Source organism: Mauremys reevesii, linkage group 9, assembly GCF_016161935.1.
Source record: "Mauremys reevesii isolate NIE-2019 linkage group 9, ASM1616193v1, whole genome shotgun sequence".
Lineage (NCBI taxonomy): Eukaryota > Metazoa > Chordata > Testudines > Geoemydidae > Mauremys > Mauremys reevesii.
In genome coordinates, this window is record NC_052631.1 from 35,829,819 (window position 1) to 35,843,403 (window position 13,585).

The 13,585-nt window shown below is 39.6% G+C and overlaps 1 long non-coding RNA gene across 1 annotated transcript in view; it reads left to right on the forward strand.

Annotated features, from left to right (window-relative positions):
• The window catches only part of LOC120372230, a 95,769-nt gene that overhangs the window by 21,498 nt on the left and 60,686 nt on the right, over window positions 1-13,585 (forward strand). The gene's annotated exons all lie outside the window — the stretch shown is intronic.

Here is a 13,585-nt window from a genome sequence, read left to right on the forward strand (position 1 = left end):
TCTAGTGATTCCACGCTCTTCAGCTCTTCCTCGCAACTTCTCCCTGTGCCTTTCTGTTCCCACCTCCTGTCCACTGCTCCTGCCCCTGTACATCTCCCTGTCCATAGCTATTCTCCCCAGGGGCAGCTCCAGGCACCAGCACACCAAGCACATGCCTGGGGCAGCAAGCCACAGGGGGTGCTCTGCTGGTTGCCGCGAGGCTGGCAGGCAGGCTGCCTTCAGCAGCATGCCTGCGGAGAGTCCGCTGATCCCGCAGCTTCGGCAGACCTCCCGCAGGCGTGCCGCCGAACCCGCAGGACCAGGGACCACCCGCAGGCAAGCCGCCGAAGGCAGCCTGCCTGCCGTGCTTGGGGCGGCAAAATGTCTAGAGCCACCCCTGATTCTCCCCCATTCCTCCCCTACTCCTCTTCTTCCCTCCTTCCCTCCCTTTGATTCTGCCCCTGCTCATGATTTCCCATTGCTGACTTCTATCCTTCTCCCTTCCTCCCAGTTCCTTGTCCTACCTCCCTTCACCTCCTAGTACATATTCTGCCTGTCCCAGACCACTGCCTGCATCTCTTTCCCCTCCATCAACCCTCTACATTCAAATCAGGCTGCCTCCTCTCTTCCATGCTGCCTGGGAGCCAGCAGATAGAAAAAGAACAGTAAAGGAGAATCTCTCTTCTCTCAATTTGGGTGCCTGGTGCCAAAGGAGCAATTTCAGGAAAAGTCCTGCTCAGGCCTTGCAGTCCTGGGCTGGAGCATGCCCAGTCTCTCTGTGGGGATGGATGGTGCATGCACATTCTTGTTGGCATGTAGGAGTTGTGAGGAATTTAACATGCTCAGTGCAGATGGACTCTTCCGAGAATTTAGCTGCCAAATTCTTCCAAGTCTCTACTTGTGTGAACTAACATATTTCAGAGCCTTATAACTTGGCCAAATTTTAGCAAATTTTCACAGGAACAGAAAATTATCCCTTATTCCAGGTCAATGCCCTTGCCACATTTTTAGCCCTTGCTCTAAAGGTTAGAGATGCTAGAGCATCTCAATGAAACTGTTGTCCAATTTTTTTAACATGGGCAAAACAATATATTTTCCTCTACCTTGTTTTTGGAAATAACTGAACCATTTTCACTGAATCTTTCCAGAAAGATTCAGCCGGAGGTGGGGACCTGGAATGGAAATTTTCAGCCTGAATGGTTTAAGTTTTGCAGTTATAAGCAATTGAAAATAGGGTCTTAAAATGGAAAGTGTTGAGCAACCTTAACTACAGATGTTGCTACCTCTGCTACCCATCTCACATTAAAGTGGTTATGCTAATGGGAACTTGTGAGGCCAGAATCTGCCTTTCATAGCGCTACTTGCATACTAAAATACTACCTGATGTGAGCAAAAGGGATTGTCAGCAGCACTCTAGTCTGACTGTCTGGAATTTAAATCAAGTCTAATTTTGCTGGAGACACATTGACATTACCCTTTCTAATACTTAATTTTGGGGGCAAATAAACATTTAGCGAGTAGTATGCTGAGTGTGTTTAGTCCTTTTGAAAAATATTCTTTCAGACCAACCTTGACAGGAAATAGGTCAACAGGAAAATTAATAAGTTACACTTGCAAAAATGCATTAAGAGATGTGGACATGTACAAATGTAACCTTCATATATAAGATCTTCCGACACATTCAAAGATAGAAAATATTTCTGTTTTGTGTTTTTTTTTAATTAAATGAAGCTTTCCAGTTGTTTACATGTACACTCAGATTGCTACACAGCAATTACTGTTTCATGTAACCTGGAATACTATGTGAGGAATGTGTGCTATAGCTAAAATAGCCAAATCCTCAAATAGTTTTATGTGCTAACTGCAGGTTGAACCACAGATAGAACAGCATGCTCCTTTTTAGATTAGATCATTCCAATAGAGTTTGTTTGTTCCAGAGTTTGTTAATGGAACCTTTTAAATGAGGATTAATATAGCTAAAATTGACAAATCCTTGTTCAAAGACATTAAGTGCTGGGTACCCTTCAGAAAATCAAAATCTGCAGCTTATGTTAATATGGTATTTGTAAAAGTCATCACCATGGTTTCAAAGTTAGAAGCCCACTAAATCCCTAAAACTTCTGTAATTGAAAAGTCAGACTCACAAACAAGCAATTCTTGTTCTTTTTCTCTACTTTTCTAAATAATAGAAAATAAAGGTCTCCAGGGAGATACAATTTCAGTAACAGCAATTTAACAATTTTTTTTAACTGCTTTGAGTATGGAAGTGCTGAAATGTTAGTAAATATTGGCTTCTCCAAAAAAAAAATGTCACTGGAGTCTGATCTACGCTAAACATCCAAATACCAGATCTCTAAAGATAAGCAAAGAAAAATGGTTTAAGAGAAAAATATTAGGGTAGCTGTGATGGTGAGATACTTTTAAAAATTGGTTTTACACATCAGTTCTCAGTCATAAAGACTCTGAGCTGACAGCTTTCAAACTGTAGATAGCTGAAGACAACTCTCTTGGCTCCTACCTATTTTGAAAATTCTACTCCTATATCCCAGTGTCACATTCATGCTCTGTTGTGTCTGCCAGACATTTTCCCCATTTTCCAAACATCTTCAAGATTTCCATGTTTGTCTAAAAATAGCTGTCAGCAATACCTTGGTATTTGGGTCATAGAACGCTCAAATTCATTGAATGTTCATAAATATTTTAAGAGATGACAGAGAGAACACTTTAAGACCCTATTGCATTTATAGTCAAGAAAATTACTATGTAAAAATGTGCCTTCTTAACATGCCTACAGATCTGCTTCCTGCGTACATTCAGCCTCATCTGCTTATGTTACTGACAAATGTAGTTATAGGTCCTGATTCAGGAAAGCACTTATGCATGTGCTTAAAAGCCATTGAAAACAATTATTGTACACCGTTTGAGCAGGCATAAGAAATCATACCCCCATAGTGCTCATTGCTGCTCCTTGTAGACAAGCCCTAAGTTTCTGTCACAGAAAGTTCTCAAGTGGTGGTGATTTGTAAGCCAGAAAAAAAAAAGGTACTCAACTTTTGATCCCAGGATGAGTTTCTTTCTGTTTGAGAACTGAACAAATATGGTCTGGAATCAATGAGAGGCAAAATGGAAAGCCCACACTGAAATCCCTTTGCAAAGTATAATCACACTTTTGAGAGGTTTCTTGTCTGTTTCATTCTATTTCATCCTCTTTTCCCAGCTGTCCTCCAGTAAGTTTCTCCTCTCTCCTCTTTGGATAAATGCCTATGCTCATGCTGTTTGATAGTGACATGACTAAATTCTGCTCACTCTTCATGATCAGTCTGTAAACGTTTGGTTGAACTTTGCTTGTAACATCCCACAAGCAGGAGAAAAATTGGGGATGTTTAAGAATGTAACTATCTAGAGCAAAGAGAACCAAATTACATTCCTAAGAATGTGAGTTGCAGACTTCCGGGTGTCTTTGCCAGAATGACACCTCAAGGACCATAAAAATATTGAATCTTGGCATGCTAAATGTAACAGTAAGCTGTGGAATGAGATGCCTTGGTCACCTGACAAAGGTCACAGTTACAAAGATTAATCCCCTTGTCACGTGACACGGGTTAAAATCTTTTGTAACTCTGACTCACATCAGGTAGTGGTGGCCAAGAAATAAAGTTCAGTCTGTTATCAGCACGCCTGAGTATCGTACCTTTATTTTTTAAAAAGGGTTTTAACTTTTTTCCTCTTTTGGGATTTTATGTATGTTTTAGATTTCTAAAAAATCTTCCTGTCTGTAAATTTAACCATGTGCATAAGTGTTTGCAGGAGTGCCTTTAAGAAAACATCCTTGTTTGGGGGCTGAGGGAGGAGACATGACTTCTCACAACTATAAGCTCAGAAATCCTTTCAGTATCAGTCATATGTTACCAGACACACTTTCTCCATTTCCCCACAACCCTGACAAGAGAAAAAAACAAACTTTAGTTATTTGATTACACTGTAGGTTATATAGGGATGGAATTAAACTTGTGGGCAACTTGTTTTTCACATAACTTTAAGTATGATGGTCTTGCTTTAAAAGCTTTCAAATATGTAAGCAGATATCCTTTTTATATGTGCTGGCATAAAATCAAAACAATGTGTATTGTATATATAGCACTGTTTATATTTCTGTGTTCAGTACAAATTCCTATACAATTTGACAGTCATAATTGTAGAAAATATTAGATTTTTTTTTTGCTTGATTTAAAGGTGAATTGCAAAGCAAAAAAAGAGTTTGGGAAAAAAACTCTGCCATGGTGTTGGGCTGCTCTCCCACCCTCCATGGGTTTTGAGAGTACCTCAATAATATAGTGAGTAGCTGAAGAGAGGCATTGTAGTGATAGGAGCAAGAGCTCTCCTATTCAGGCAAAGTTAACAGGTTTCACCCATTGGCTGGAGCAATTTGACAGCTGGTGACCTAGATACATAAGATTTGCATTGCACATTAAAATCAGTGCGCATGACAGCAATGACTTTAATATCTGCCATAGTTCACATCATTCTTTGACTCTTCTTATTAAAAGAAAACGAAAGGGGAAAAAAAACACTTACAACCATATTAACATCAATGGTGATTTTGAATTTGTACAATCTAAGTTTCTTTTAAAACAAATACTTATATGTAACATGCTTGCTGATGGTGTCTCCCAGAGCTGTGCTAAAATATGAATTGTATGGAGTTATCTTGTTAGTACGCAGAGAGGAATAAAATGTGCTTGCAGTTTAAAAGCTTCCCATGGGCATACTGCTTTGAAATTTGAATTCTGTGGGCAGCACTACATTTATAAAGATTTTTCCAGTTAGTCTGTGACAGAGGTTTGTGCATGTATGTTCAACAGTTCTTTCAAAATCACTTCTGTGGTGTAACGTCAATAAACCTATGGTCCCCTTACACGCCGAAATGTCACAAAATGAAAGGTTCCTGGTATACAGTAAAACAGTATTGTTCTGCAAAGGGTTAACTTAAAAATAGCCCAAGTAGTTTTAATAAAATGCCACAGTGTGTCCAATTAGGCCTCAATCCTGCAATTGACAGAGCATGAGCAGCCATACTGAAGTCAATGGGGCTCTGCCTACCTGGAGCTGTGTGCCAGCATGTTCAACTGCAGAACTGGGTCCCTATATTGTAAATTCTTGCTAAGCATTTTTAAATACAACTCAGTTGGCCAGATCCCCGATTGCTGTACATTGGCGTTGCTCCATTGACTTCAGTGGAACTATAACAATATACTTCAGCTGAGCATCTGGCCTACTCTATTTGTTCTTTTCAGTCAGCAATAGCAAAAGACATGTAGGTAGTCAATACAAGTCACTTTTCCCACTCAGACACCTGACTGGCTTCATCTCAAGAGATCCTTCAGTTTTCCCTTGAAATAAGTATCTGGGCATATAAACAGATTGCTGCTTACTATAAGTTTCCTTTACATCATGGAACTCCATTTGCCTGGGTTAAGTAGCAGCAGTTCAGAGTAGTTCAATCCAATCTCTTCAGAGAATGAGTAGGAGCTTGCAGTGGATGGACACTACAACAATTTTCTCTCTACTTGAATTGTTTAAATTATGTGTTAAATAACTTGATCTGTACTCAGCAGAATTCATATGCCAAAGCCAAATAAGTTCAGGATAATAAGAAATATCTAAATGCAAATAAAATTTAGGAAACATTTTGCTTTCTTGCAACTTGACACTTTGCCCTAGTTTGAAATAAATTGGGCCATTTTTTCCAGTTAATTAATCTGTATAATACTGTCAACAGGGACAGAAAATAGTTTTGTCCAGCGAAGTGATGATCAGACAAAATATTTAACAATGTGTAAGTTTATGGTGAATGCAACATGCCTTATTACCAATTAAGTAGGTATAATTGTATTAAGAAATATGACTCTGCAAAGACATGGTAAAGAATCAATTGTCCAGTCCAAGAATTTAATAAGAGGTTACTTTCTGCATAAAATCCTAGCTTATTCCAAATTTCACATCCAAACAAATAAATAAAAGGGAAATGCTTATAGAAGCATGATTTATAAAGAAGTGCAAGGGAAATGAGGGAAGGGCATTACATATTCCCATTTCACCAAGTCATTTGTTTCATTGCCAAAACACAAAAATACCAAGTTGCCTAAACCAGTTTCTCTCGCCCGCTAAATCAATTGAGTAAGTAGGGCAGAAAAACAATCGGAATGTTAGTGTCCTTAAAATAGTGAGCACTGAAGATTTATTTTTCATTGAAAATGATCAAATGTTCAATATGTACTAGGAAACTTAATTTGAAATATGTAGATGTCACCTGGAAGCTGAACATTCTAAGTCACAGAGCAATTTCTAAAGCAGTTGGAACCTAATTGTATCATATGATACTATGGAACTTTTCTAAGGATATGTCCATAATCTTACTCCTGTTTAAAACTTTCCCTAGAATGGGATATAGCCATGTGTGATGGCGAAGCAGGGGTTAAAGAACTGTTCTTGGCCCAACACCCTCTCACCCCTTCTGGGCATGCTCCCAACAGATGGATCATTCAAAAGGGAGAAGCTCACTTCAGTCTGGGCTGATGGAGGAGAAGAGTGGTTGTGTGTAACGGCCTCCTTCCAGGAAGCTTCTGGGACTCCAAGCCGACAGGATAGATCCTCCTAGCTACATTACAGGAAGTCAGCTGGCTGTGGGATCTGTTGCCAGCAAAGGAGCTGCCGGAGACAAAGCAGAAAGGATACAAGAGACACCCCACATCCAACCCTGGAGATGATACCAGAGTGAAAGGGACAAGGTTAGGAAGCGACGCACGGGGGGGGGGGGGGATGTGCTTGGGGGTATTGCGACCTGACCCCTAAGTCAGGGTACCATGTTTCAAAGGGCCCTGGGTCAGAATCTGGTGGAGTAGGGTGGGCCCAGGTTCCCCTACCCTCCCCATTCTTGCCGGTAGGTGACTGATAGTGCCACTAGGCCCCTTTGAATTCTCACCAGCAGGCATTACACCCCGGAGTATCGCCATTAGGTGATACTGCTGGCCCGGGACACCTAGAGAACCCCCGACGCCACTGTGCCATTGATGACCATACTCCCAGTAATGCACAATGACGTAGTACCTCATCACAAGAAACAGTCATGGTTTCTTCATGAGTTGGCATTAATCCAAAATAGCACTTGGACACAATCTACTATTGCATTTTGGAGTTTAAAAACCTTGTATGAATAACAATTTGGGGGAAAAAATACACAGCAACAATTTACTTGACTTTTCTCTCTGTGGTTCATTCACATAGTTGGCTAAAGCAGTGTTCTGTGGTCTCTTTAACATTACACACTGGGCGTTTCATTGGAGCCAAAGCCAGCTATTTACAGCAGTGTGTTTGAGACATGAAAGAAAGAAAATTTTATATGTGGTAATTTTGCTATAGTCCCCTCTTAATCTGAGTATTGAGGAATTCAAAACACTCTCAACAAGTTACTGGAATTTGATATGTTACTTTCTTTGCAGATCATTTATCAAACTGCTAATAAATATTTGTGATTTTTTAAAATATACTTTAAAAAAAGAAACTAAATTGTTTTTTACACTGCTGACTGGGAGAAAGGTTGCCTCTGACTTTCCAATATAGTTTTGAAAATCCTTGTAGATACTTTTTCTGTCAGTACAGTCTACCTTGCTATTTCCCACATTATTCTCATCCTGGGTTCCAGGTTCCTTTTTCTTGGAGTTCAATAACTTGCTATTTATTTAAATGGAAGATAGAGGAGAGACAAGGTGGGTGAGGTAATATCCTTTATTGGACATTCTTCTTGAAGAAGAGCTCTGTGTAAACTCAAAAGCTCATCTCTCTCACCAACAGAAGTTGGTCTAATAAAAGATATTACTTCACCCGCCTTGTCTCTCCAATATCCTGTGACCAACCTGGCTACAAAAACACTGCATAAAAATGAAAGATAGTTAGTTTTTAGCTAAGCCCTGGTCTTCGGAGTCATGAGGGAACTATCATTTTGCTAAGGAAGCCCTTACTGAATCACTAGAATGCCTCATGGCTCCTTTTTCTACAAGTTTTCTTTTTTCTGGTGCCAGTGTCTTCAGCCAACGGAATGAAAGCACTTCAGGCCCTAGGGGCTTGATCCTCTCTCACGTGGTTTTGGGTGATCATGGAAGGTTATGGACCAAGTTGAGATTCCCCCCACCCCTTCATATCCATTCTGGAGAGATGTTACCACTTTATAGAATGTCTTGGATACCAAAGTCTAGTGATTACCTAAACAAGAATATACCCTAGACTATCCATACATTGCAATTAGAAGAGACCAAGTGTGAGATTTTCAAAGGCACATTAATTTCAAAAATCTCCATTTGTGCCTTTGGATATCTCGCCGATAGCCTCTTCTGATAATAATTTAATGTTCAAGCCTCTATGTGAACCATGTCTCTCTATTGTCTGATCTCTAGTCACTTGTTCTAGCTGTCAACTGTATTGTTTAATTTTTTCTACAGTGCCCAAATCACTGGATGGGCATTTTGTGAACATAACTTAATGCATCTTGGCAGACTTCACTTCCAATGTTGCAGTGTGACACACTGTGTTAGACTACAGGATTTTCCTCTTGACTATTTTAATATATTTGTCCAGCATAAGATTAGGTTTGTTCTTTGTTGTTCATGTTTTGCACTGAGAGTGTCCAGTTCTCTGCCTCCTCAAGGATTATGAAATGCCTCTTTAAACAGTTATTTTAAATGAGATACTTTTGCTTGAAGATTGCAGTTAGAAAGATGGCATCATCATCCCATTTGGCTGCTTGAAACCTACATCTTGTGGTTCCCCCCACTCTCCACACACACACCCCCTTTTTTTTTTCAAGTTACAGCCTCTGGCTTAAGGAACTCTTTGACAATAGCTTCTGTGAATCACTTTGGAGAAAAGAACTGCTTACCTATAATTGATTTTTTTCTGAAGTTGATTGATTCCTTACCTACTCACTTTCTGTGAAGAATCAGAGATACATGTGTCTGCCCCTTAATGCTGACAAACCCTAGGGGCTGCTACACTCTTTCAGCAGGATCATGATGTACCTCTTTCATGTGTTTGAGGAAAGAGTGGTCATGAGCCCAAATTGTAAAGGTACTTGAGTTTTGGTCAGTCATTTGCTGGAGTACAGGCCCAAGGATGTGGCTCCGTATAAGGTACGGGCCTGATCCAAAGCCCACAGAAATCAATAGGAAACCTCCCACTGACCTCAGTATGCTTTGGATCAGGTCCTAAATCCTTACTGGACAATTAAAGGTAAGCCATTTTCTCTCTCTGCAGGCAGTGTCCACCTTTATCCAGTTCTTAATATCTTCACCACACAAAGCTTTTTTTTTGTCAACTCTTAAAGTATCACCATTCAAAGACATCTATTACTAAGGCTTCTAGGTTTTTTAAAAAAAATCTACAGTTGTCAGAATGAGAGTAGACACAGGGAGTGTGAGCTGGAGCTCAGTAATAAGGTATTTTATGTTTAATCAGTTTGTTTGCCTTTACATTTTTGTGAAGCTGTGTCTTCATTTTTAAAAGTGGAAAGTCTGGGGGTGGTTCTTTCCATTCCTTCCCCCTTGCAAGTCCTGGGTCTAGTTAAATCCACAAAAATGCAGAGAGAAATTGCTTAATACCACTAAATACTGTCTTATTCACCTAACCTTAGCTAAATATAACTATTCTCTGATTTTTGGGAAGCTGCCTTTTAAAATATTCATTAGATCTAAAATACACCTCGTTTATTGCAATATCAGTGTTCTTACAGTGTAATTTTTAAGACCTCAGGCACAGTAAGTTTCTTGGAGTCCTCAAGCTAAGAGAATTCAGTAAGCTATACATGAGCTATCGCAGACTGTGCCATACATTAGTACTATGGTATATATCTCACTCACACCCTGCTTTGTGAAGCTTGAGTGGGAGCTAAATTCTTAATTCAAACACTCCTTTTGCAAGGTGTGTAAAATACACTCCCGTGCAGTGGGCCAGCATGATGCCAAAGCTTCACTCATTTTGTATCTCTAATGTTCATATTTTACTTTGTCCTTGAATTCATTAGCCCCAAATTCAGTTTGTCAAAATGCCCGCCATGCATTTTGCAATATCTCCTTGCTTGTTGTAACAGTTACTTCTCTGTGCTGTTTCTCTCCAGCCTTGCATGGTGCGAAGGAAAAATTGCTTAATACAGTCTAAAACAAATGCTCACAAGAAGCAGCTTCCTAGGTTATTTTAAAGCCTAGGCAATTGTTATTTTACTTGTAAATTAAGATAATTAAATTATTTTTAACTTATGAAAACAGCTCTGAAAAAATGCAATAAAAAAAACCTAAATGTAATTGTTTGGAAACTTCTTTTAAGATGCACTAATCTGGTGATAAGTGTCTTAGAAAAGAAGATTAATTCTCATTAACTCATACTTAATTTGTAAATTTACTATTAGCAAATGCTCATCTAACTTAGCCAAACAACTATTTCTATGCTTTTTCTCAAATTCAAGTGAGCATTTCATACTGTTCAGAAATTGGCAACAGTTCCATTCTTTTTCACTTCAACGTCAAACTGATTCATAGCTTTCTCTGGCCTTATTCTTCAACACAAATTAATTCAACCTTTGTAAAGAGTTAATTGTGTTAATTGGCCCCCTGCAAGGCTATAATACCATGAACATGCTTAATATAAAATTCATTCTAGAATTATTCATTCACTTTAACTTGAATAAAACAAATGTTAAATTCCAAATTCATTACATAAGGCAATTGTTTGTTATCCCTGTGCTGTGAAAATTGTGTCTTGCCACAATCTTTTCAATCATCTTGATCACAAAGAGAAAATTTGACACAGGATGACATTGGGCCAGCCAGATTAACACCAGCACTCTTGAGCTGATGGTGTCAAATTTGCAGATGCAAGACAAACCCAAGAAAGAAACCAACAGGACTCCACTGGCCATCACATACAGTCCCAGGCTAAAACCCCTCCAACGCATCATCGGGGATCTACAACCTATCCTGGACAATGATCCCTCACTTTCACAGGCCTTGGGTGGCAGGCCAGTCCTCGCTCACAGACAACCTGCCAACCTGAAGCATATTCTCACCAGTAACTGCCCACCGCACCATAGTAACTCTAACTCAGGAACCAATCCATGCAACAAACCTCGATGCCAACTCTGCCCACATATCTACACCAGCGACACCATCACAGGACCTAACCAGATCAGCCACACCATCACCAGTTCATTCACCTGCACATCCACCAATGTAATATACGCCATCATATGCCAGCAATGCCCCTCTGCTATGTACATCGGCCAAACTGGACAGTCCCTATGGAAAAGGATAAATGGACACAAATCAGATATTAGGAATGGCAATATACAAAAACCTGTAGGAGAACACTTCAATCTCCCTGGACACACAATAGCAGATCTAAAGGTGGGCGTCCTGCAGCAAAAAAAACTTCAGGACCAGACTTCAAAGAGAAACTGCTGAGCTTCAGTTCATCTGCAAATTTGACACCATCAGCTCAGGATTAAACAAAGACTGTGAATGGCTTGCCAACTACAAAAGCAGTTTCTCCTCCCTTGGTTTTCACACCTCAGCTGCTAGAACAGGGCCTCATCCTCCCTGATTGAACTAACCTCGTTATCTCTAGCCTGCTTCTTGCTTGCATATATATATCTGCCCCTGGAAATTTCCACTACATGCATCCGACGAAGTGGGTATTCACCCACGAAAGCTCATGCTCCAATACGTCTGTTAGTCTATAGGGTGCCACAGGACTCTTGCCTGCTTTTACTAATTGAGTGCTCTGTCTTGGGAACAGAATTCTCCCCCAGATGCCTCTGGAAACATTGTATTAATTTCCCAGGACAAACCATCAAAGCAGTCCCTTTGCCTTAACAGAAAGTGTGTGTCCTACTTTCAAATCCAAGGAGGTAAGGGGCCAGCAATATGGCTTGAGCCAGCAACTAACTAGGATAGCACAATGGCTGTACAGTGACCATGAAATCCTGATTGGATTCAGAAAGCACATCATGAATGTTTGTCACCGGACACAGCACTGGCAATTCCAACACCAACATGATGAGAAATTCTTGTAGCTCATAGGAGGCAAATAGGAATGATCGTAGTACACCATCTTATTGCTATCCTGGAAAATGCAGGGGCTTTATCTCTTATCAAATAGTGAATTGTTACCTTATTGATAACCAACTTCACATTTATAAGGAAGCAATGAAAGCTAGTGTGCTAGTCACGTGACTTCCAATCATCCTGAGAGAAATTAGCAGCCGAAAGGATTCATGATTCCCCAGTGCAGCACAAAATATTTCATATAAATGCTGCAATTGTACACCAGCCTCATGCTAAGAAGTGAATCAACAGTACCAAGTGCTTTGGCACATGAGCTAATATACAACACTATTAAAGTAGTTATGTAGATAAACTTATAAATTGGCAGAGTGCATTCTCAGTTGATTTAAATACCATACAACAGAACCTACAAAGGTGAAAATCTAACTTTCCTGATGCGATTGGTTGATGCTAAACAGGGTTATATTCAAGGCCACATTAATGCTAACAGAACACTCTAAGTTCTACAGCTTTATGCACAAAAGGTTATTTAAGCAGGAAAAAAAGCTTGCTCATTTGAAAACAAAAACAACCAAAAATCCTCAAACATTAGTTTTGCAGAAGGGATGCAAAATCCAGTTGGGCCTCTGTGTTATTGATGTTTTATATTCAGTCAGAAAGGTTTAATCCCGACCACATATTTGCTGGAGGGTAGGAGGAATGGTTTGACAATCTTCTCTTTTATGCCAATGAAATAAATTTGATGCCTTCTAGAGTAAAATGAGAGCAAGCCTGACCACCAAGAAAAGCTCTGTTCTGCAACTAGGCCAAAAGAAAATGTATACACGGTATTACATTTAGAATGTAAGGTCGTTTTGGTCTCATTTCATGAGTTTAATTTCTCATATAATCAATTCTATACATTTTTTGTAGACTGTACTTATAAAATGGGTAAAGCTTTCAGTAGTAAAATGTGGGTTCTGAGTTTCCCTCAGTTTTTCATATGCAAATGCTTAGCTGATCTAAAGACTCTTGGAAGTTTGTCTAATGAGGTCTTGTGTTTTGCACAAAGAAGTGCCCTGTTCAGAAGACTGAAAGCAAGAATTCTTGTCTTAGAAATAATAATGCTAGTGTCAAGGTATGCAACGGAAACTTGCCTCTGTTAGCTCTGATGTACATTCTGAATGCGTGTGTGTAGACTTGCACCATCAAAACTGACCTTTCGGTTTGTGGCGGGCATCAGGAGGCCACTGTTGCTTCTGATCTGGGAATTAACGTGCTGAGATAGCCTTTTAAACACAACTGTGCAAAAGAAAGGGTTCTCTCCTGGGTTTATGAAAAAGAAATCTTGTAATTATTTACTATAGCTAAGATAGTAAAAGTTTCTGGTTAATAGGGAGTGCTATGGAAATTTACTTTCCCTGACAAACTGTAAAAGGGTGGAACCTGGAATTAGTCTCTTTATGTTTTTTCCAAAATTACTTCTTTGCATGCTTGTAAAAGATAGTCCTTTCAGAAGA